Below are 25154 nucleotides of genomic sequence, written 5' to 3'. Positions count from 1 at the left end.
ACCCACCCCTTCCAGAATACTGGAAAACCCAGAACAGAGAGACCTCAAGAGCTTACTCAGAAACACGCAGCTTGTACTGGGGGAGATTCCTAGTGAATGATCAAGGCCTTGAGAAAATCTAGCTCACACATCGGCCACAGCTCCAAGCTCAGGATCCGCCCCTTCGGGCTTCCGCAAACCTAGCAATCCGGAGTCCTGGATAATAACAGGATTCCTGGGAGTCTCCGGAGGGTGCCTTTGGCCTCTGGGATTCACCCGAGCCGTTGGCTTTTGCTCCCCCCACCCCACCCCCTGGCTGTTTTTGGCTTGGAGGGCAGCTGGCGGAGACACCATTGTGCACCCCTGGGCGGAAGGCGCCCCGGACCTGGTGACCTGGGCAGCAGACGCTGGCGTTATTACCTGGGTACAAAGTTTTCATTTGCTCTGCAAACGTTTTGATGTGCAGGCGGCCTCTATTTCCGAATCCTATTATTATAAATACTCTGTAGCGGGAGCCAGCTGCGTTCGGGATAATCGTGCAGACCCAACCGGACTTTACAAAATTCAGGGACTTTCTCGTCCGCCGGCTTTGGCCGGGGAGTGGGAGGTGCGTGAGCCATGCAGCCCGGGGCGGGGCGGAGGCGGCCAGGGCGCCCCGCGGTCTCCCGGGGTTGCCACAACAGACCCCACGCGCGCGCCCGAGCCGCAGCCGCGGGCGGGAGCGGGGCCGGGGCGGGGGGCGGGGATCCGGGGCGGGTGGCCCGCGGGTCCTGGGCCGTACGCGTCCTTCTGGCGGCGAGAGGGCCCCTCCCCCACCCTCGCCGGAGCCAGCGCCCGTGCCGGGCGGGGCCGGGTCCTTCCCCACCCCCTGCACCTGAGCGGCGGTGGCGGCTCCCGCGCTCCGGCGGGGCTGGGCGCGGCGCCGCTCGGCTTCCAGCGGCCGAGCCAGGTGTGCGCGGACGCCGGCGCTCCCGGGGGGCTCGGACCCGCCCCCGACTCGCCGAGCCAGGTGAGGCGGCGGCTAGGGACGCAGGGCGCGGGCCGGGGAGGACGGAAGGTGGCCCTTGGGCACCCCACCTTGCTCACTGACGGCATTTTGGGTGCGTCTCGATTCCCGGAGCACCCGCTACCGGGTAAGCGCAGTCCTAGACCCAGAGAGGCTGGAGAGGTGGGCGCTGAGGGGAGGGAGCCGCGTGTCCAGGTGGGGGTCGATTTTCCGTAGAGAGCTCCTCCCCCCGCGTGCCTTTCTGCCCGGGCAGGGGCCGGTGTCGAAAGCTTTGGAAGCGGCGTGGGCTCAGAGCGCAGGAAGGAGCCCCCGCTTTGTCCCTGCGTGCACGGACCCCGTAGTCTCTGGCGCGTCCTGCCCCTTCCTCTGGAACAGCGCGTGTGGCGCGACCTCCGCCGCGCTCCCGTGGTCTCCTTGCCCCAGGTCGCCGCCCGCCAGCCCTAGCACCCGGGCCAGGGAGCCCAGCGGAGGAGCTGGCTCGGGGCCGCCAGGTGGCGCGCGGGGGCGGAGACCCGAACCGTGGCCGCCAGGTCCCCCGAGACCCCGCTGCGGTCACCCTGGCCCTGCACTCAGAGCTCCCATTCAGGCGCGCGCGGCGGCAGCAGCAGCTGTCGCGGAGAGGCCGGGGCCGGCGCGCCTGGTGCGGGCCCGGGGGTGGCGGGTCGGGCGCCCAGGTCCCGGGGTCGCGCTGAGCCACAGCCGGGTGCCCGACCCCGGCCCGCCGTGCTCACCAACTGGGATAGGGAGACCCGGCGGGCGCAGCCCGGCCGCCACCGTCCGTGAATTATGCAGGAAGCTGGCACCGGCGCGCTCGAGTTGATCAAGTTTCCCTGGCAACTTTCGCCCGGGCATCCCTCCTCCCCGGCGGCCGGGCAGCTCCGCCCGCGCAGCCCGCGGCCCAGGCGCCTGCACCGGGTGGCCCCGGCCCCGGGCGCCAGGCGTGGGGAGCGCTCCCGGAGACGCCGACAGCGCACTCACCACCTGGGCTGGGGCCGCCGGACTGAGCCAGCAGGTGCGACCACCGCAGCGGGCCTCAGCGCCCGGGTTCGGGGGGATGCGGGGGCTGGGGTGGACCTCCCCGCCCGGGTTCTGGGGCTTGGGGTGGGGGTGCAGCGCGGCGCCCTCCAGGCGGGTCTGCGTGCGGACACCCTGCTCGAGGTGGGTGAGCGCGTGGGCGAGGCTTGCCTTTCCGTGGGGCTGGAGCACCCAGAGGGAGGAAGGATGGTGCGGGTGACCGTGGGTTTTCGCAACTGAGCTTTTAAAGGGGCTCGGGGCGCCTGGAACTGAGAAGGCGCTCGGGCCAGGCAGGTGGGGGGCGTGGGGGGGGGGTCAAGCTAAAGTACGTAGGGCCCTCGGGGGCTGGCAGCTGCGGGCAAAGGCCTGGGCGTCCTCAGAGGCCATCCGAAAATAAAGTGGTTTTCGGATGGAAATTCGGGGTAGTAAATTGGATAGTTGCGTGACCTCTTTTTTCGTTTGAAACTCAAGTTCGAACGTTAATGAGGCCAATCAGCTAATTAAGCTGCCAGATCTAGAGAGGTAATTTCGGAAGTCCCCCGGTGTGGGAGGGCGATTTGATCTCTACCTGGGATGTGAACCTCGGTTTTGCAGACCCAGCTACGGGGAAGTTCTGCGCCCCTGGAAAAGGACCTAACACATTCAGCCTTCAGCCGGGTGCCCTGCGGTCCGCATCCCATAATTAGTGACGCCCTACTACGCACTAGGCACCGAGCCCGGCGCCCTAGCGGTTTCAGCAGGTCCAGAACAGCCTCTGGGCCGATTGCTTTTGGAGTTTTCCAACTACTTGTGGGTTGGAAACAAGGTTCAGGGTCCTAACAGGGTTGAGCCTGCGGGAGTGGAGTGAGCTTGGCCCCCGTCTGGGTTCAGTGTTAATTCTGGGGGAAAGCCGTTGGTGCTGCTCTAAGAGGGGGATTGGTAGGTGGGAGCTGTGGGTTTCTATGCCGGATATCGCTGTCCTCTAAGGGGGCTTGAGGAAGACCCTTGTCCCGATAGGAATCTGGGTGTCCCAGTGAGTGCCTGCATGATCCAGCTCCTGGGAAGCACTGTCTAAGGCCTCTGATTCCATTATCACACCCAGGAATTCCTTGTTTTCCTGGAAGGAAGAATTGGGTGGAAAGCTTGGTGCTTCTTTGGGTGCCTTTGGAAGGAGGTTGGAATTCAGGTATCAAAGGTAGCTCTTTAAGAGTAGGTGATTTCGCCCATAAAGATGATCCCAGAGGCCTGGGTTGACAGCACTTGGCTGCTTTTAACAAATTAGATTACCCCCCACCCCACGGGAGGGTTGTGGTCTGTGTGGGGGATCTTTTCTGCGTACTGTCTCCTGCTATAGAAAGCCCTATTCCTATTTGGGTGAGTTTCAAGGAGATTTTTCTTTCATTCATTTCTTCATTCAGGTGCTTCTGAATGAAGACCCATGCTGGCTTCTAGGGGTCTTGGTCTAGGCCAGGGTCTACCGGGTGATATCAGATGTGAGCGCTGCCCAGAGGAAGGTAAAGGGATTCTGAGACTGCATTGCATTTTGTATATCATTAGTGAAGAGGAAAAGGATGGGAGAGAAAAACGGGCTGGGAATTGACCAGTATACAGGAACACACTCCTAAAAATGGCTTTTTATGGGAAGGCAGTGCTTTAGCATACTTCCTTTATTTCCGAATACGTAACAGAGTTGCAGATGAGAGAGTTCTGTCCTGATGAGAGAGGGTCAGTCCTGATGAGGGATGAGGACTTTTGTAAAGTGGGGCTCAGCTTGGGAGTTGCTGCGGGGCCTGAGGTTGTGCCCCCTACTCTAAAGAAGTTCTGGGCCTGGACACCTGAGGTCTCACCTGCCTGCAATTCCAGCCTCCTGCTTTGTAAACTCAAGCTGGAGCTTTCACCTGGGGCTGTTGTACCTGGAGTCTTAGGGCAGCAGGGAGGGTGTGGCTGAGAAAAACTGGAAATGGACGCGCACAGCCTCTTCAGGAGCTTCCAGTTGTCCTGTAACTAGGACTGTGAGCCCCAGGGAGGGACCCTTTAGATCTTCTTGCCTTCACATGACCTCCAGCAAAATTCTTGACCCTCTCCGTTTCTGTAGACTGGGGAATCTGGAAGAAAGGGAAGGAGAAGGGAGGATAGCTCCAGACGAAGGCGGGTCTTCTCCATCTCTGGAGTCCCCCACCCCTCGCCACTGGCCTGGGCACCGGGAGGATGAACCACTTATTGAGAGGCTGTGAGCATATTAGTGCAGGGCCTGGAGCCTGCAGCCCCCCCAGGGCTGAGTGACCTTTGTGACTTGGCCACTGCACCTAACCTCCCACCCAAAATGAGAGGCCTGTCATTCTCTGATGGTCAGAGGATATCTAGGGTGTATTTGTTTGTTTCCGCATGAATAATCATCTGAGGGCCTGCTGCCGCATCCAAGCCTGGACTGGCCGCAAGGGCTGCCTCAGGGAGCTTCTAGGATAATGGGGAGGAAGAGGCGTGACTGGACAGTCCAGTTAGTCCGTGTTGTGACAGGGCTTGTGATGGAGCTGACCATTGAGTGCTGTAGGGCATAGAAAGGGTCCCCAACCCAGCGTGGGGTGGGGCTATACAAACCCTTGGAAGAGGCCCGGGTTGTTTGAGTCCTCCTGGGACTGAACACGGGCCCTTGGCAGAATGATCCAGTCCTTGTTCCCGGGGTGGGGACAGAGCCACACGCTAGTCACAATAATGTCAGCAGCTGCAGTGTGCATAGTGAGACTCTCACCGAACATTTTCCTTTTGGTTGGCATTAGTGCCATAGTCTTGCTATTTATTCCCTCAGTAAATCTCACAGAAGTCCAAGGAGGCAGCTCCGATTCATTACGATTCCCATTTCACAGATCAGGAGCATGAAGCTCAGAGGAGTGAAGTCGCTTGCCTTAGCCCGCACAGCTAGCGGGTAGAGCCCTTGACCCCGCACCGCCCCGTGGTTAAATGTGCACTACCCAGCTGGAGAAAGCTGCTAGGCAGCGGTTAGAAAATTAGTCTTCTCGTTCCCGTGCTGTGAAATAGCGCTGCAGTCAGCAGGTGAGAACCAGTTTCTCATTAGACTTCTTGATGTGCTCCACGTTTTGCATTGTGGAAAGCAGATTCAAGGACTGGTTTGATGCTGCTGATGGACGGCTGTGTCATTGGCCGTGGCTCCAGTACGGACGCTGGGCTTCGGGGTACAGGTGCTTCTGATGCAAGCCTTTCCTGCATTCAAGGGTTTCCGTTCTTCGCAGGGTATGGGAAGATGGGCCCATGCCCAGTACCCAGAGCCTGCCTTGGGTTTAGGGACCATAGACTGGGTCTCTCTAGATGCACGTGCCCTGGGGATGGACCTTCAGGGAGGGACTGGTTGAAATGCAACTCGCTCCCTGGGAGATTAAGCTCTTAAAAGCCTGTGGGGCTGCCAGGAGTTAGCGGGCAGCAGCAGGGACATGCTGGGCTCCCCGATTGGCTGCCAGATGTCATTGCTGAACCCGGCACTGCACCAGAGCGTGACTGGGGACGGTGTTTGAAAATTGTCCTTGCTGGGTGTGGTAGCTACTCTGGGGTTAGTTCAGTGAGGGGTGTGTGAATGGAATTAGGCCACAAACTCCCACTCTGAGGCTGCAGATTCGAAATGGTGGAGTGTGGAAGGGCTCCTAGCTCCCCGTCCTAGAAATTCTGATGCGGCAGAAAGGCAGCACGGGAGCCCCCCAGAGGAAGAGGAAGATCAGCTGGAGCAGCCCTGAGTTGCTGGACTTAGAAAGGCCTCGCCAGAGACCCCCTCAGGAGGCGTGCATTTGAGGTCATAAACCCTGCCTTGGCCCTGCTGGGCTGGGGCCCGCTTCTTGCATTTTTTTTTGTCCCTCCCTAAAAGTGTTTTAAAAAAACAGCTTGTTCTCTCAATTGTTGCTTGTTCTCTGCAACAATTTCTTATGAAAAATTCAAATATCCAGCAAAGCTGAAAGAATTGCCAGCAAACGTTCAGGTTATGCCATTCATCATTTACCAGGCTTCTTACACATTTTAAAGTCAACATCTAAAATTTTGCTTCATAGGTTTAAATATTTGTAAAGGCTACGGTACCTCTGTGAGGGCAAATATCAATATTTTAAAAGGAACTGTTGCCTAACTCTTTACTCACTGTAATATAAACCCATCGTGACTCACATCCACTTTTCCTTGACAGATATGTAAGTGAGCTTTAGGACATTTTCATCGTTCTTTTCTCTTCTTGAATTTATACAGCCACTTCCCCCAAAGAATTTTATCCTAATGTAATAGACTTTTATGCTCATGGGTCTTTTATTAATCAACCTTGCATACTTCTCTGCATGAAAAATATACATAAATTGACTTTCATAAAATTTCCCGTGACCTGAAGTTGCTAAGTATTTAAAAAAATTACTTCTGAATTGAAAAAGCTGTACAGTCATTGCTGGGGCACAGTTGGTCAAAAACTATAAATATATTACAGATTTTTAGAAATGGAAAAGGGGAGCTGTTACTGGAGCTGCATCTCTGAGAAGGCAGTGGGTGTTTTTGGTGTTTTAATTGAAGCCCTAGTTGCATTAGCCCTTTTGTTTGGTATCAGGAGGGCTCTTCTGGAGCTGCACCGCCACCTCACCAGCTTCTGGGGGATAGCAGTGCCTTTCTTATGTAAAAGAGCTTCCGGGGTGTTGGGGAGGGGAGGTGGGCAGGGGGACCCAAGGCCTTTCTCCACTGAGCAATTTCAGGAAAGACTTGGCTACCCTTTAGACTGAGCTGGGTCCACTTGGAAAGGGTCCTTGCACCTCAGTTTGAAAGGGACCTCTGTAAGGGAGAAGAACTTGGTTCACAAGATTACACCTGCACTCGGGGTCCTGCAGGTGATTCTTACCTGGGGACAGTAATGATACCGATGTGAAGGCAGTGACAGGTGATGCCCGCTGTGTGCTCTGGATACTGCCAGGCTTTGTTACCTCCCTGCAGACTTGGGGGTGTCCTGCCCCACATCTTCCTTACTCTGGCTCATCAGGCCCCTCCGCTTCTCGAGGAGAATCCAGAGTCAGCACCTAGAGTCGAGGGGGGAGGGGGAATGGCCGAGAGTCTGGACAGCTGGCAGCCTGGTCCCTGGTCCACTGGGGTGGGTCCTGGGAGGCTTAGGGCCAGGGAATGGGGTGCGGGGCATCCTGGGTTTCCAGGCCTGGAGCTGACACAGACTTCCGGGCTCCTGGGCGGTGGGAAATGAGCCTCTGAGCCTGTCTTTCCTGAAAATCCTGCCCTGGATTCCTTCCCTGGGGAGAAGGCAGGCTTCTTGGGGAGGGGAGGGGTATGCTTCCACGCCCTCATTTGTACCCCTGAGAGCATAGGGCTCAGCCGTTCCTGTCCATGTTTTTCCTGCCGCCCCCCACAAATGTCCCTGGAATTTGAAGAATCTGCTCCGCTCCCCTCTTCCCGTGCAGGGGCCTGCAAACCAGAGGCGTTTGCCCCTGGGCCAGCTGGCTCCTGTCTGACCCCTCCTCACCACATGGACAGGTCCCCAGGAAAGGGACCACATCTTGCTCCTATCTGCATTTCAAGGTCCTACAGTGGCACCGAGCATGGACCAGGGGACGTTGGCAGGGGAAGATACTGACCGGATGGCGTTGCTACGGCCCCTCATCCTGGTTCTGGGCTTTCCCTCCCTCGAGGGTCGTTCAGCTCCAGTGGCTGAACTTGCCGAAGGTCTTGTGGCCCAGCTGGGATCCACACCAGGCGGCTGCCCACTGCACCGTGCAGAGGAAGGCACCGCTCGCTTCTCCGGCCTCCAGATCGCCTCCTAGGTGGCACGCCAGTTCATTTTTCTGTTCGCTTTCAGGTAAAGCAGATGAGGTAGCACAGTGGTTGTTAGACTTTTAGCTTAAGGAACCTTTTTTGCTCTCTTAGAATGTTGAAGGACCCAGAAGCTTGCTGTGTATGAGCACTAATCTATTGTTACGCTGTTAGAATTTAAAAATATTTATTAATGCATTTAAAAATAGTAATAAACTCATTACATGTTGGTATAAATAATGTGTTTTTATGAAAAACAACTCTTTTCAAAACAAGAAAAACATTTGGTGAGGCTGGTTGAGGTGGCTCAGGCCTGTACTCCCAGCACTTTGGGAGGCCAAGGCAGGAGGATTGCTTGAGGCCAGCAATTTGAGACCAGCCTAGGCAATATAATGAGACCCTGTCTCTACAAAAAATAAAAAAATTAGCCAGGTGTAGTGGCACGCATCTGTGGTCCCAGCTACTCAGGAGGCTGAGGTGGGAGGATTACCTGAGCCTGAGAGGTTGATGTTGCAGTGAGCTGTGATCACGCCACTGTACTCTAGCCTGGGTGACAGAGTGAGAAAAAAAAATAGTGCAGTGGCTCACACCTGTAATCCCAGCACTTTGGGAGGCTGAGGCGGGTGGATCACTTGAGGTCAGGAGTTCAAGACCAGCCTAGCCAAGATGGTGAAACCCCATCTCCACTAAAAATACAAAAATTAGCCAGGCACAGTGGGGCACACTTGGAGTCCCAGCTACTCAGGAGGCTGAGGCACAAGAATCACTTGAACCCAGGAGGCAGAGGTTGCAGTGAGCCAAGATTGCACCACTGCACTCTAGCCTGGGCAACAGAGTGAGAGTCCATCTCTACAACAACAAAAAAGACTTGGTGAGAAGAGTGACATTGTTTAACATTTTTGCAGTCTTTTTGCTGTCAAGTTTAATGGAAGACAGCTGGGTTCCCCTATCTGCTCCTGCAGTCAGCTAGTTGCAATATCACACGTTCTGTAGCTTCCGTTGTGCACTTGGGAGAGGATGAGCTTGAAAAAGCAGCTCACATCTCAGTGTTATGATGAGAATGGTTTGACTTCATAGATCTCTCGAATAGGCTGGTTCCTGGGGCTGTACGCTGAGAGCCTCTGAGAGGGGCATGGGATCTGCCTTGTCAGTGCACGGGTCTGGTTTGAAAGCTGGCTTTGCCATGTGGTCCAGGGGATGCTTTGAATGTTACATGTCCGTTGTTCAGGATATTTCTGTGGAGTTTAGTTGGGGGCTTCAGACAGCACCAGGTGGTTCCCACCCCAGGGGCAGGCCTTCTGAATGTGGAGTCTAGGATGTTGGGAGCATGCAGGGGCACCTTCCGGGCTGTGGGGTCAAGGAGGCTGGCAGAGCCTGAGGTGCCTTAGGAGACTCTGGGAGAGCAGCCTGGCCAATTCGTAGAGTGAGGCAGGCTTGCAAGTGTAGACAGGAGAGCGGAGAGGACTTTGTAGGTGTTTGGCTGCCAGGGGAAGCCTGTAGTTTTCTTGTGAAGTCTGGTTTTGGTATCAGAGTAATATTGGCCTCATAAGATGACTTGGGAAGCATTGTCTTCCATTTTTTTTCTGAAAAGTTTATGCAAAATTGGCCTTCATTCTTCTTTAAATGTTTGATAGAATTCACCAATAAAGCCATCTGGGCCTAGGCGTTTCTTTGTGAAAACTTTTAAAATTATTAATTGGATCTCTACTTGTCATAGGTCTTTTTAGATTTTCTGTTTCTTCTTGAGTCAAGTTTGTTAGTCTGTGTCCCATCAGAAATGTGTCCACTTCAAGTGGGTTTCTCTGATTCGGTTGCTGTGTAGCTGTTTGTAGCACCATCTCATTATTATTATTATTTTTGAGATAGAGTCTTGCTCTGTTGCCCAGGCTGGAGTGCAGTGGTGGGATCTTGGCTCACTGCAAGCTCTACCTCCTGGGCTTACGTCATTCTCCTGACTCAGCCTCCTGAGTAGCTGGGACTACAGGCATCTGCCACCAGGCCTGGCTAATTTTTTTGTATCTTTAGTAGAGACGGGGTTTCACTGTGTTAGCCAGGATGGTCTTGATCTCCGGACCTCGTGATCCGCCTGCCTCGGCCTCCCAAAGTGCTGGGATGACAGGCATGAGCCACTGAGCCCGGCCTGATTCCTTTTAAGTCTGTAAGTTGGTAATAATGTCCCTTCTTTCATTTCTGAGTTTGATGATTTGAGTCTTCCCTTCTTTTCTTGATCATTCCAGCTAAGGTTTGTCAATTTTGTTGATCTCTTCAAATAACCAACTTATAGTTTTATTGATTTTCTTTATTGTTTTTCTAGCCTAGATTTCATTAACTTCAGCCCTAACCTTTATTGTTTCCTTCCTTCTGCTTGCTCAGTTTCAGTTTCCTGTTCTTTTTCTGACTTTCACAAGGTGGAAGGTTTTGGTTACTGATTTGAGATTTTTCTTCTTTTTAATAGAGACATTTACAGATCTGAATTTCCTTTAAGTACTGCTTTAATTGTATTCCATAAGTTTTGATATGTTTTGTCTTCTTTTTCACTCGTTTCAAAGTGTTTTCCAATTTCCCTGTCATTTATTCTTTGACCCATTGGCTGTTTGTGTGTTGTTTAATTTCCACATATTTGTGCGTTTGTAAAATGGATTTCGAATTTCATTCCATCGTGGTTGGAGAACATTATCTGTGTAATTTCAGTCCTGCTGATGTTTAATGAGGCTGTTTTATGGCCGGGCATGAGGCCTCTCCTGGAGCATGTTCCATGTGCCCTTGAGAAGAATGCGTATTCTGCTGTCTTTTGTGGCGTGTGCTGCAGATATCTGCTAGGCTGCTCTAGACTCTGGGATACAACAGTGAACCAGACAAATATTTCTGCCCCTGTAGGGTTGACACCCTCACCGGGGAGCAAACAACAATTAAGGGAGATCATAAAGAAGCAGTGATGCTGTGCGGGAGGAAAGGAGAGCTTGCTGGTGGGGACTGGGAGCCAAGGGGGCTGCTGTTTTAGCAGGGCGGTCGGTGCGGGCTGCACTGAGGAAGTGGTCCTTGAGCAAACACTTAAAGGAGGTGAAGGAAGCGATGTGTGATAGAGGAGGAGTTCAGTGGAAATTGATATGAGAGCACTTTTTTTCCCAATGCACATTTTATAAATCATGCAAAAATACCTGTAACATAGAAGGGTACCCTTTTCACCATTTTTAGGTGTGTAGTTCTGAGGCATTAAGGACACTCACCTTGCTGTGCCGCCATCGTCACCATCTATCTGTAGAACTCCTCAGCTTGCAGAACTGAAACTACTTCCCCACTAAACACTAGCAAACCATCCCCCTTCTCCCAGCCCCTAGTGACCACCAGTCTGTTTCCTGTCTCTTTGGCTTCTGTAGGGACCTCATCCAAGTGGAATCATGCAGTGTTTATCTTTTTGAGTCTGGCTTAATTCACTCAGCATAATGTTCTCAAGCCTCATCCATGTTGTAGCGTGTGTCAGAATTTCCTTCCTTTTTGTGGCTGAGTAATATTCCGTTGTGTGGATGGACCACATTTTGTTTATCCAGTCATCCATCCATGGGGACCTGGGTGGCGTCACCCTTTGGCTGTTGTGCCTGATGCTACTGCGAACGTGGGCGTGGAAATATCTTGAGTCCTTGCTTTCAGAAAACACCTTCTAAAGCAGTGTCCAGCCCCAGGCCCATCCGGTCTTGAGATACTAAAACTGAGGTCCTTTACCCACTCGCTCCAGCCCAGGCTGGTGTCTCAGAGAAGGAGGCCCCACCTTTCTTCGTGCGTCTCAGGAGAAAGCAGGGGTGACCCTGAGTGTGGGAGAAATTGTGGGACAGACTTTTTCCCATGTCCGGTGTCTTCCAGTGAGGCAAGGTGCTGCTCCCTGGGAACCTACTCCCTGGGGATGTCTGATCTTTGTGGGTTCAACCCTAGCCTAGGGTTGGACCAAGAAAAACAGGGACCAGAGACAGTAGCAGGGGAGAGAGTGTCTCCTGCAAAATGGAGCTGATGAACTGATTAGATGCCTTCCGGTTGCCTCATGATCTTAAATGTGGGCTGATTGTGCAATGGGTCATTTGCCGATCTCATGTGCAGTTGCTGGCGAAGGTACGTATTTGTTTGTCTCATGGGGCCTTGGGTCGCCTGTGTGGGGTGGGAAAAGCGGGGTGTCCAGGTACTTCCCACTCCCTGAAAGCTTTGCCTTGAAGTTTCCTTAATAGCCACTTTAAAAAATCCACCCTGAGCTGATCATGTAGCTCGGTTTATACATTCTATGGAATGGTTAACCCCATTTTATTCTTTCTCTTCCTGTTGACATTTGGGTTGTTTTCAGGATCTTGTTCTTTCAGACCGTGCTGGAGGGAACATTCTTCTCCGCAGGGCCTGCCGGGGCTTCCCTGGATACCTCCTTAGACGAGAAGTTGCCTACCCTGGAGCTTTCACCATGCACAGAGCTAACTTTTGCCAGTGCTCTCAAATTGCTCTCTCGGGGGTTGTACCAAGTTACAATCCCACCCGCATGGTGTGGGAACTCCCTGGACCCCTCCTCCTCAGCAAGACTTGGTGTTGCCTGATATTTGCCAGTCTAATGGGTGGGAAATGGTGTCTCCTTTTAACTTGCATTTTCTCTGATTCATACAAAGCTTCTCCCAGTTCCGGTTCATCCACCACTCAGCTTTCCATTTTCTGAGTGGATCTCCCTGGCTCAAGCAATCCTCTCACCTCAGCCTCCCGAGGAGCTGGGACCACAGACGCACAGACTACAGGTGCACAGCACCACACCTGGCTATTTTTTTTTGGAGGGGGCTCCCTATGTTGCCCAGGCTGGCCTCAAACTCCTGAGCTCAAGCGATCCTCCCACCTCAGCTTCCCAAAGTATTGGTGTTTATGGGCATGAGCCAACATGCCCAGCCCATTTTATTTTTTTGACGTGGCTCCTAGGAAATTTAAAATTACATTTGTGACTCCAATTATATTGCTATGGGGCAGCATGGATTTGTAACCTTCCTTCTCCAGGGGCTGGGGTCTGCCCCTTCTTGCTTGGCCCCCTGCCCTGCAGTGGCCCTGCTTCCACCGCCACCTTCTCACTCTCGGACGGAGTTGCCTTCCTGCTGACATGCTTCCTTTGAGTTAGCAGCCAAGACTCTCGTTGGAGGAACAGGAGAGGGGCTAGGGAGAGAGGATGGGCTAGGACAGCTTGTCACGGCTTGTCACTCAGAGAGACCTGAGTGTGGGCAGGACTCCAGAGCTCACTGAGAATTAATCAGGGTTCTGCACTGTTGGCTCTGGACAGTCCAGGTCCAAACCTCTTGGAGAACAATGGAACTTGGGAGAAGATGCACCGCGTCTGGGTCCTGCAGCAGGTTTTATGCTGGATCAGAGAATCCCCGTGCTGATAAGCCTCCCAGTACCCTGTGGCAGGCTCTTCATAGACCAAGCCTGGTTAAATAGCTTCTGGAGTTCATTCTCCGGAAGAACGAGGTTCTTACCAGAAGCAGTCTAGAATTAGTATCATATTTCTGTTAGTAATTATTACTATTAGAATCATATTACTAATTTTAGCAGTCTAGAATTAGTATCATATTACTGTTAGTAATTATTACTATTGGTGTCATATTACTAATCTTAGCAGTCTAGAATTAGTATCATATTACTGTTAGTAATTATTACCATTAGAATCATATTACTAATTTTAGCAGTCTAGAATTAGTATCATATTACTGTTAGTAATTATTACTATTATTATCATATTACTAATTTTAGCAGTCTAGAATTAGTATCATATTACTGTTAGTAATTATTACCATTAGAATCATATTACTAATTTTAGCAGTCTAAAAGTATCATATTACTGTTAGTAATTATTACTATTAGTATCATATTACTAATTTTAGCAGTCTAAAAGTATCATATTACTGTTAGTAATTATTACTATTAGTGTCATATTACTAATTCTAGCTGTCTGGAATTAGTATCATATTACTATTGAACATTCATGGAGGCCCTTGGATCTTCAGATGGCTTTCTGGCCACCACTGAGTGTTTGCCCAGCTCCCAGGAATGTGCAGTTGCCTGAGACACCTGGCAGACGCCCTGCGAGATGTAGCCTGTGCCTGGTGGGCTCAGTGGTCTGGGGTGGGGTGGGTGATTTTCTGAACGAAAGGAAATGCCCCCGAGGTAACAGACCAGCCCGCCAGCTGCAGGACACTCCACATGTAGAGGCAAAAATGACTTCTTGGTCAGGTGCGGTGGCTCTTGCCTGTAGTCCCACCACTCTGGGAGGCCGATGTGGGTAGGTGGCTTGCTTAAGAGCAGTTTGAGACCAGCCTGGGCAGTATGGTGAAACCCTGTCTCTAGAAAACAAAACAAAACAAAAAACAAATATTAGCTGGGCATTGTGCTGTGTGCCTGTAGCCCCAGCTTCTCGGGAGGCTGATGTGGAAGGATCAATGAGCCTGGAAAAGTTGAGGCTGCTGTGAGCTGAGATGGTGCCAGTACACTCCAGGCTGGGCAGCATAGTGAGGCCCTGTCTCAAAAAAGAAAAATAATTGACCATTAACAATGCAGTAATAACATAAAGTGACCTGTATCTTTGTAGGTAGCTCAGTCAGTCAGTCATCATCATTATCGTTAATGTATTATCTGCAGACATTGTTGGAGGCCATTTCAGTGCCTGCTGTGTGCCAGGAGCTTCGTGCATATGGTCTCATGGAATCACCAGTTGCTGTCTGGGAGTATTTTAATGCCCATTTCACAGAAGGGGAAACTGAGCTCCAGAGAGGTGCATTGGCTGGGGCTTTGAACCCATGTAGCACATTACCCATGTAGTAGAATGGAAAGGGACGGGAGCATTTAGTCTCCTTCACTCCAGTGAGTCCTCCCTCTTGGCCTGCCTGGCGGCCCCTCCTGGTCGTCTGTTGACATGTTGACAGTCAGTCCTTCCTCAAGCCTCCTGGGTGTTTGTGAACAAAATGCTTGTGAAACCGTGAGTTGGACCTTCCCATGAATGAAGTCTGTCCCTGTGACTCTGTGTCTGGACAGCCCCTCTTCTGGGGAGAGTCCTCTGCAGCAGGTGCAGTCAGCGTGGGGACAGAGAAGACACAGAGGGCCCCAGCTCTTTAACACTTCTGCTGATTGACTCCAGCAAGCTCTGGCCATAGACGGTGCATTTGCCCAGCAGAGTTGAGTGTCACCGTGTTTCAGCACCCTGTTCTCTAGGCCGTGGTGACGGGTGATCTGCCTGGAGAATTTGGGCCACAGAGGGAGCATAGCACTGGCCAGGAGGGGCCTCTGGCCTCTCCGCTCTTACCCCGACATCTCTGGGCTTTGGGGAGTGTTGGGTTCATTTTCCTTGCTGTAGTAAGTGGTACATTGCAGTGCAGAGCAGCTCTGCCGTGCTGCTGTGTGACCTTGGACAGCCCAGTTGGCCTCTCTAGGCCTTGGTTTTCTTATCCGTGAAACGGGGGTACTAACATATTTCTGGTAACTGTGAGCATTAAATAAGGCAATTTTGTAAAACTGAGACTACGGTAAGCATCCACATACTGCCACTGTTCTTACTGTCTTTAGTGGTGACGTCTGCATCGTCTGTGTCCATGCGACCTGTGCCACATGTGGATTGTTGGGTCTATTAAGTGCCTGTCTTGTCAGGGCTGGCCACTGGCCTGTTGAGATCTCAGGTTGGCACACAGGTCCTGTTACAGGCAGAGCAGGTACGCTGTGGCCTCCACCTGTTCTCTGCAGAGCCTCCCACATGGGCTTCATGAGTGCACCGAGTTCAGGGACTCAGGATGATGGGGTGCCCAGCGGCAGCCCCCCAGCTCGTGCAAGAGACATCTGCAACCTTGCCCCCCCCCCAGTCCCAACCTCAATCCATGTGTGCATGTGTGCAGTGCCTGGGGACAGAGGTGAGTCTGTGTGTCACAGGGAGAGCCCCTTGGGAGGGGCCCCCCTCATCCTGTGGGAACTCTAGGTGACTGGGTTGCTCTGCTACCCGTGAGCCTGGGTAGTGGTGTGTGTTCGTCCTTGTCGGCCTTTGTGGCCCTCAGTGGCTTTTCCTGACATGGATGAGCCTTTGTTTGTTGGAAATCTTATCCTGCCATGTTTTACTGAAGAGAAAGGGGCGGGGGACCTGGGAAGGGGAGATGGGGTAGGCTGTACAGCTAGTGACTCCGTTAGGGACCCTTCCATAAAGCCTGCATTGTGGTGGGCTTGGGGCCTTTGGTTTAGACAGACAGGGTTAACTCCTGCTTTGCCGGAGCCTCCCCGTAAGTGCCACGATGTGACCTGGGTGAGTGACTGGATCCTTCGCTGTAGGCCTTGGCTTCCTGATCTTTAGGTTGGAGGTAACGACACCTATCTAATAAGCACCTGTTAAGTTGAGAGTCGTGTTAGTTAACCTTTGCTGCATAACAGACCACCCCAAACAAAGGGTAAAACACCTGTTCATTTCAGGGCCGGATAGTAAATATGTTGTGTTTGCGTGCTGGGCAGTGTCTCTCCAAAAAAGCAGTCAAAGGCAATACATGAATGAATGGGGACGGCTGTGTTCCAGTAAAAACTACTTATAAAAACAGGCTTGGGCTAGAATTGGCCCATGGGTGGTCACTCGCTGACCCTGATTTATTTAGCTCATTGTTCTGCAAGTTGCCCACTAGAGCCGGGCTCAGTCCCTGGACTCAGTCCTCCTTGCCCACTGGCTGCTTGGTGGTTCTGGGCTCCTGAGGGCAGCAAGAGGGGGAACTTCAGGATGCCATGGTCTGCAGCTTCTGCTTGCATCACATTTGCTGCTGTTGTCTCTTTGGGTTTATTGACATGGCCAGAGCGAACACAGTGACCGTTCCCAGGGTCGTTGTGGGAGGAGACTTCCCAAGATGGTAGATCTAGGAGGCACGACTGATACTGTGACAGCCTCCCAGGCCCGCAGCGCAGTCCCGCCTGCGCCAAGTCCCTCCCGGCAGCTGCCTGCATTGTTGCCCTCTGGGCACAGAAAGACCTCACAGGACTATAGAGGTGCCACATTGGGTTTTGTTTATCTGTTTGTTTGTTTTGAGGCAGAGTCTCACTCTTGTCACCCAGGCTGGAGTAAAAATGTCGTGCTTGTGCGCTGTGCAGTGTCTCCCCAAAAAAGCAGTCAAAGGCAATGCGGGAAGGAATGGACACAGCTGTGTTCCAATAAAACTTTACGTATGAAAACAGGTTTGGGCTAGAATTGGCCCGTGGGCAGCCGCTTGCTGACCCTGATTTATTTAGTTCACAGTTCTGTAAGTTGCCTACTGGAGCCAGGCACAAGCCAAGTGCTGTCTCGGCTCACTGCAACCTCCACCTCTCAGGTTCAAATAATTCTCCTGCCTCTCAGCCTCTGTAGTAGCAGGGACTATAGGTGCATGCCACCACACCCAGCTAATTTTTATATTTTTAGTAGAGATGGGGTTTCATCATGTCCCAGCTAATTTTTATGTTTTTAGTAGAGATGCGGTTTCACCATGTTGGCCAGGCTGGTCTAGAACTCTTGACCTCAAGTGATCTGCCAGCCTCCTCGGCCTCTCAAAGTGCTGGGATTACAGGCATGAGCCACCACGCCTGGCCTCACATTGGGTTTTGATGCTTTTACTGGTCACAGCATTTTATGGTTCAACCAGGACGCGTAATGCATGTTTTTATTTCATTCCTGAATAATTTTGCATGGTGACTGTTGCTAAGCTAATTTCAGCCTGCCCTATTGCCTTCTCTGGCCGTTGAGCTGGGGACAAGGAGAATGAGGAGTGTTCTGTGGATGGTGAGACGGGCCCCGAGCAACATCCCTCTCAGTCCAGTCCTGCCTTTCAAACAAACAGTGTTTGTGGAGGGGATGGAGGAGGCTGAGCAGGAAGAACCGAATGGCCAGCCTGGCTTCCTCCTGGTCCTGGCTCTGCCGCCAGTGCCTGCTGGTCTGGTCTCAGTTTTCTCAGCAGGAGAATGGGTGCATCTGTTAAAGTCACATTGCTTCTGGCACAGACTTCAGCAAAGGCAGCTGGCAGGATGGGAGACGGTGTACACACACGTGTGAGGAGAGCGTGTGCTCATCCTCATGGCAGCCACTCCCCACAGGCTGTGTCACATGGACCTCAGGAGGTGGCTTCTGACAAAAACTGAAGATCGGAGGCTCTTCTGTCCCCGCTGCATGCCTGTACATGTTGGCCTTTTGCCTTCAGTGTTTTCCTCTCCATGAAGTGGATCCTGAACCCTTGTGAGGCGTTGAGAATGAGAGGTTCTTTTTATTTCCTTTATGGAGGTAAAATACACGTAACATAAAGTTAACATTTTTTTTTTCAAGATAGAGTTTTGCTCTTATTGCCCAGGCTGGAGTTCAATGGCACAGTCTTGGCTCACTGCAACCTCTGCCTCCCGGATTCAAGCGACTTTCCTGCCTCAGCCTCCCGAGTAGCTGGGATTATAGGTGCGTGTCACCATGCGGGCTAATTTTTGTATTTTTAGTAGAGATGGGGTTTCACCATGTTGGTCAGGCTGGTCTCGAACTCCTGACCTCAGGTGATTCACCTGCCTCGGCCTCCCAAAGTGCTGGGATTACAGACGTGAGCCACCGCGCCCGGCCTGTGCAAGAGTTTTTATAGAGCTTAATCTCCGGTACCTTCTGGAGCTCAGCAAGTAGGGCCAGAAGTTCCCACCTTCTCAGACACCTGTGTTCCTGGTGACCAGTCCCGGGGCCCCCACCCTAAGTCACCTCATTAGCATAAGCTCCGGTGGAGTCAAAAGGGACTCACTTCTGCTACTCAGGAAATTCTCAGGGTATTAGGATCTCTGTGCTGGGAACCAGGGACAAAGTTCAGTGTATTTCTTTTTTTTTTTTTATTTTGAGACGGAGTCTCACTCTGTCGCCCGGGCTGCAGTGCAGTGGCACGATCTTGGCTCACTGCAAGCTCCGCTCCCCGGGTTCACGCCATTCTCATGCCTCAGCCTCCCGTGCAGATGGGACTACAGGCACCCGCCACCACGCCCAGCTAATTTTTTTTTTTTGTATTTTTAGTAGAGACGGGGTTTCACTGTGTTAGCCAGGATGGTCTCGATCTCCTGACCTTGTGATCCCCCCGCCTCGACCTCCCAAAGTGCTAGGATTACAGGCATGAGCCACCGTGCCCAGCCCCCAGTGTATTTCTTATGCCACAGAGGACGATTCGTGCTGTAGCGTGGATCAGTGCCTCCTTCCTTTTTATGGCTGGAGATGCTCCGTTGTACCGTAGCTCTTGTTTCCTGTCTCCGTTGTGTATTGATGGGTCTTTTGTTCTTGCTGGGTTTTGGCTATTGTAAATGGTGCTGCCGTGAACATTTGTATACACGTTTTGAACATGAGACGGGGAGGGTGTGACATTTCCTCCCTCGGTCCATGGGATGCCTGTGGGGCAGCAGGGCCACCCAGCCATGCTCATCCAGTGCCTGGGACTCCGGAATGAGTGTGGTCACTCACCCCCCCCCTTGACAGAAGAGGACGCAGACTTAGCTTGAACGTGGGCAGTTGGGAAGTCATGGAGGGGGCTGGGGTCAGGCAGGGTGGGCTGCTCCAGAGACCAGGCCCCTGCTTTGTGGCACCTTCCAGTAAAGGGGCCCAAGGCTCAGGCAGGCCAGGTCTGGCTGCCTACAGACAGGCCCCCCAACTTGGAGTCCAGCACGTGGAGGACCTGTCTGTGGGGGCATTTCCTTTGGGTCACAGAGCTGTTTCAGAACTCCTCACAAGGATGGTTTCCATCTCTGCAAGAGTGATGAGCACTTCCAAAAATAGATGCACATCTGCGGGCTAACGTTTATTTATTTATTTATTTGATGAGTCTTGCTCTGTCACCCAGGCTGGAGTGCAATGGCATGATCTTGGCTCACTGCAACCTCTACCTCCCGGGTTCAAGCAATTCTCCTGCTTCAGCCTCCCAAGTAGCTGGGATTACAGGCGCGTGCTACCACACCTGGCTGATTTTGTATTATTATTATTATTTTTTAGTAGAGGTGGGGTTTCACCTTGTTGGCTGGGCTGGTCTCGAACTCCTCATCTCATGATCCACCCGCCTCGGCCTCTCAAAGTGATAGGATTATAGGCATGAGCCACCACGCCCGGCCCTATTTATTTATTTATTGAGATGAGTCTGGCTCTGTCTTAGTGGCATGATCGTGGCTCACTGCAGCCTCTGCCTCCTGGGTTCAAGCAATTCTCCTGCCTCAGCCTCCTGAGAAGCTGGGATTACAGACCCGCACCAATACAGCCAACTAATGTTTGTACTTTTAGTAGAGATGGGGTTTTGCCATGTTGGCCAGGCCGGTCTCGAACTCCTGACTTCAAGTGATCCTCCCGCCTCAGCCTCCCAAAGTGCTGGGATTACAGGCATGAACCACTGCGTCTGGCCTGCAGGCCAACGATTTAAATAGTTCAGCAATTTAGTGATTCGCTATTGGGGGAAGGAGCATCCTTCTTTAATGGATGTCGTTAAAATTTCCTAGAACCCAGTTGCAGATTTCTTAGAGAATTTGTTGAGATATAATTTACATACCATTGTGATTCACCCTTTGAAAACCTGCAGTACCATGTTTTTTAGTAAATTAGGGGGATTGTGCAATCATCAGAGTCGATTTAGGAACATTTTCATCCCCCCCTAATAAAGACCCCCAAACCATCAACCTTACTCCCTGCTCCAGTCTTCCCTCCTCTTCCCAGGCCCTGGCAATGACTCATCTGCCTTCCATCTCGGTGGGTTTGCCCGTTCTGAGCATTGCATGTAAGTGGAATCATGCCAAGTGAGATCCTTTGTGACTGGTTTCTTTTGTTTAGCATCATGTTACCAACGTTCCTCCGTGTTGTAGCCTGGGTCAAGCCTTTCTTCTTTTTGATGACTGAATCATGCTCCATTTTAAGGCTGGACCACAATGCATTTATGCATTCGTCGGCTCAGGGATGTTTGGGTTACCTCCACTTTTGAGCTGTTATGAGGGATGTTGCCATGAACATTCATATACACTTCTTTTTTTTTTTGGTAGAGATGGAGTCTTCTGTACTGCAGGCTGGCTTCAAACTCCTGGGCTCAAGCCACCCTCCCACCCCGGCCCCTCAAAGTGCTGGGATTACAGGTGTGAGCCACTGTGGCTGGCCTGCATGTTTTTGTGTGGATGTATGTTTTATTATTTTTAGTTGTATGCCTAGGAACATTGCTGTCTCTTATTGAAACTGTGTCAACGTTTTGTCCTTTTGTTTTCCACAATGTACTTTTAAAAAGACTTAAAAGTTTTAGAGTTAACCTTTGAATAATGTAGAGGTTAGGGGTTCCAACTCCCACACAGTCCAAAGTCCAGGTATAACTTGTGACTGCCCCAAAACGTAACTACTGATAGCCTACTATTGACTGGAAACCTTACCGATAACATAAACGGTCCATTAACACCTGTTTTGTATGTTATACAAACAAATAACCTTACTTTAAATAAGCTAGAGAAAAGAACATGTTACTAAGAGAATCATAAAGAAGAGAAAATATATTCACTCCTCATTGAGTGGAAGTGGATCATAGTAAAAGTCTTCATCTGCATCATCTTCATGTTGAGTGGGCTGAGGAAGAAGAGGAGGAGGAGAGGAGGAGGAAAGGAGGAGGAGGAGAAGGGGTTGGTCTTGCTGTCTCGGGTGGCAGAGGTGGGAGAGTATCCACGTGTAAGGGACTCGTGAAGTTCAAACCTGTGTTGCTTAAGGGCCAACTGTATTTTTAAGATAATTGCAGTTGTAAGAATTAGTACAGAGATACACGCAGTTTACCCCCATAGTCTCGTCCTGGGACGGTATGATAGCATCACAGCCAGGATGCTGATGTTGACACGGTCGAGATTCAAATGCTGCCGTCCACACCAGGACCCCTCACGGTGCCTTTTTATGGCCTGACCCACTTCCTTCTGCCCCTACTTGCTCCATAAGCCCTGGTAACCACTCATCTGTTCTCCATCTCTGTAATTTTGTCATTTCAATAATTATACAGAAATGGAATCACACAGTAAGTAACCTTTAAGACTGGCTTTCCCCTCCTTGGTCAGCACAACTTCCTAGAGATTCACCCAGGTCTTGTGTATCAAAAGTTCTTGCCTTTTTATTGCTGAGTAATGTTCCATGGTGTGGATGTATCAGTTTGTTTAACTATTGAGCTTCTGAAGACCGTCTGGGTGGTTTGCAGTTTTTGGCTATTATGAATAAAGCTGCTATAAACGTTAGTGTATAGGTTTCTTTGTCTTTTTTCTTTTCCTTGAAGACACCCGGCCCTGTCACCCAGGCTGGAGTGCAGTGGCATGATCTTGGCTCCCTGCAACCTCTGTCTGCCCGGTTCAAGCCATCCTCCCATCTCAGCCTCCCAAGTAGCTGAGACTACAGGCGCATGCCACCATGCCCAGCTAGTTATGTATTTTCAGTAGAGACTGGGTTTCCCTACCTTGACCAGGCTGGTCTTGAACTCCTGGGGTCAAAGTGATTCACCTGCCTTGGCCTCCCAAGGTGCTGGTATTATAGACGTGAGCCACTGCACCTGGCCCATGAACATAAGTCTGAATTTCTCTGGGACGAATGCCTAGGAGTGTGGTTTTTCAGTCACATGAGAGTTACATATTTAGGTTTTTAAGGAACTGCTACACTGTTTTCTGTAACGGCTATACCATTTTGTATTTCCACCAGCAATGTGCGAGATCCAGGTTTTCCATCAGCAATTTGATTCTTTATTTTCTCACTAGCAATTAGTGTCACCATTTTTCATTCTAGCTGTTTTGATAGGTGTATGGTCATATTTTGTTTTATTTGCATTTCTTTAATAGCTGGTGTGTTGAACGTCTTTTCATGTGCTTATTTGCCATCTGTATATCCTCTTGGAAAATGTCTTTTTCTATCTTTTGCTGTTTTAATTGGATTGTCATTTTGTTTGTTTGTTTGTTTGTTTTACTGTTGAGCTTTGAGAGTTCTTTATTCTAGACACGAATTATTTGTTAAATATGTGGTTTGCAGACATTTTTCTCCTGCTCTGTGGTTTGTGTTTTTCTCCTTTCAGCAGATCTTTCTCAGAGCAAAAGTTTTTAATTTGGATGAGAACTTATTTGTCAATATTTTTGTCTGTGGATTGTGCTTTTTATATTGGGTCTGTGAACTCATTTTCTGGTTCTAGATCCTGAAGATTTTCTCCCATTTTTTTCTAAGAGTTTTAGTTTTGTATTTTACATGTAAGTTCATGATTCCTTTTGAATTAATTTTTGTATAAGGCAAGACACTTAGGTTGATATTCATTGTTTTGCTGATGGATGTCCAGTTGTTCCAGCATTGTTTGTTGAAAAGACAATCCTTTCTCCATTGAGTGGCTTTTGCACCTTCATCAGCGATCAGTTGGGCATATTTGTGTGGGTTTTTTTCTGGACTCTGTGTTGAGTTATATTGCTATGTGCCTGTCCCTCCACCAGAACCACACAGCTTTGATTACTGTACTGTGTAATAAATCTTGAAGCTGAGTATATTGATTCCTCCCCCTTTTTTTTTTTTCTCCAAATGGTTTTAGTTTTTCTAGTTCTTTTGCCTTTCCATGTACCTTTTTTTTTTTTTTTAAAGTCACAGTCCCGCCCTGTTGCCCAGGTTGGAGGCTGGAGTGCAGTGGCGTGATCTCAACTCACTGCAACCTCCGCCTCCCAGGTTCAAGCAATTCTCCTGCCTCAGCCTCCCAAGAAGCTGGGATCACAGGGGTGCACCACCACACCCGGCTAATTTTTTGTGTTTTTAGTAGAGACGGGGTTTCACTGTGTTGGCCAGGCTAGTCTCGAACTCCTGACCTCAAGTGATCCACCTGCCTTGGCCTCCCAAAATGCTGAATAATCTTGTCCATATCTACAAAATTTGCTGGGATTTTGACTGGAATTGTGTTCATCATCATCACCTGCACGTCAGTTTGGGAAGAATTGACATTCTGACTATGTTGAGTCTTCCCATCCATGAACAGGGTATATCTCAGTGTTTTTAGATCTTTGATTTGTTTTCATCAGTGTTGCATAGCTTTCAGCATACAGTTCCTGAACGTGTATTGTTAGGTTTATACCTATTTCTTTTTTTTTTTTTTTTCTTGAGATGGAGTCTCTGTCACCAGGCTGGAGTGCAGTGGTACAATCTTGGCCCACTGTAACCTTCACCTGTCAGGTTCAAACGATTCTCCTGCCTCAGCCTTCCAAGTAGCTGGGATTACTGGTGCCTGCCACAACGCTCAGCTGATTTTTATATTTTTAATATAGACAAGGTTTCACCATGTTGGCCAGGCTGGCCTTGAACTCCTGACCTCAGGCGATCCACCCGCCTCGGTCTCCCAAAGTGGTGGGATTACAGGCGTGAGCCACCACACCCAGCCTGTAATCTTTTTATGCTCACTTTCTCTGGCTTTGGTTATCAGGGTAGTACTTGCTCCATAAAATAAATTAAGAAATGTTCTCTCCTATTCTACTTTCTGGAAGAAATAGTGTAGAATTAGTATTAATTATTCTTTAAGCATTTCACAGAATTCTCCAGTGAACTCATTTAGGTCTAAAGATTTCTTTTTCTCAAAAAAACTGGAGTTTAAAAATTATGAATTCAATTCCCTTAATAGCTGTAGGAAATGATTCAAATTACCTTTTACAAATTGGGCAAGGTGAAGTAGTTTGTATTTCTTGAATAATTGCTTTATTTCATCCACATTGTCAAGTTTATGTGTGTAGAGCTGATTTAGTATTCCTTTAGTACCTTTTTGATGTCTGCAGGGTCTTTCATGGTGTCTCCTATTTAATTCCTGGTATTGGTAATTTGTGTTGTCTTTTTTTCTTTGTCAGTCTTGTCAATTGCATTGACTTTTACAAAGAGCCAGTTTATTGTTTCACTGATTTTTCTGTTGTTATTCTGTTTCCTGTTCATTTTTTTCCCCACTTATATGTTTATTATTTTCTTCCTTCTGCTTGCTTTGGGTTTGTTTGGCTCTCCTTTTGCTAGCTTCTTGAGGTGGGAACTTAGAATTTGATTTGAGATTATTCTTCTTTTCCAATATATGCCATAAATTTCATGAACACTTGAAAAGAATGTGAATTCTGCTGTACTACGGTGGAGGCAGGTTCTACAACTATCACTTCGATCTTGTTAATTGATCATATTACTGAGTTCTTCTGTATCCTTGCTGATTTTCCTGTCTTATTCTATCAATTGTGGAGAAAGGCCTGTTAAAGTTGTATTCAGTTATAAGTGTGGATTTATGTGTTCTTTCTTCAGTTCTATCCATTTTTGCTTCATGTGTTTTGCTCCTCTGTTTGGTATATACACATTTAGAATTACTATGTCTTCTTGGTGGAGTCCTCTCTTATCATTATGTAATGTTCTCTTTGTGGTATTTTCCTT

General features: G+C 50.1%; 1 protein-coding gene across 8 annotated transcripts in view; it reads left to right on the top strand.

Moving 5' to 3' along the window:
- Positions 1-431: 431 nt before the first annotated feature.
- Positions 432-25154, top strand: part of SHANK2 (SH3 and multiple ankyrin repeat domains 2) — a 661289-nt gene continuing 636566 nt past the window's right edge. For 6 of the 8 annotated variants that reach the window (XM_031653801.1, XM_031653800.1, XM_031653799.1 and 3 more), the window contains exon 1: positions 894-988. The gene's annotated coding sequence lies outside the window, so the exon portion shown is untranslated. Of the gene's footprint in view, positions 587-893; positions 989-1015; positions 1113-25154 lie in introns of those variants that run through there. The other 2 variants (XM_031653797.1, XM_031653798.1) reach the window with 2 other exon arrangements.

The sequence above is a fragment of the Papio anubis genome, chromosome 12 (assembly GCF_008728515.1).
Source record: "Papio anubis isolate 15944 chromosome 12, Panubis1.0, whole genome shotgun sequence".
NCBI classification, from domain to species: domain Eukaryota; kingdom Metazoa; phylum Chordata; class Mammalia; order Primates; family Cercopithecidae; genus Papio; species Papio anubis.
This window is presented reverse-complemented; position numbering and strand designations above follow the sequence as displayed.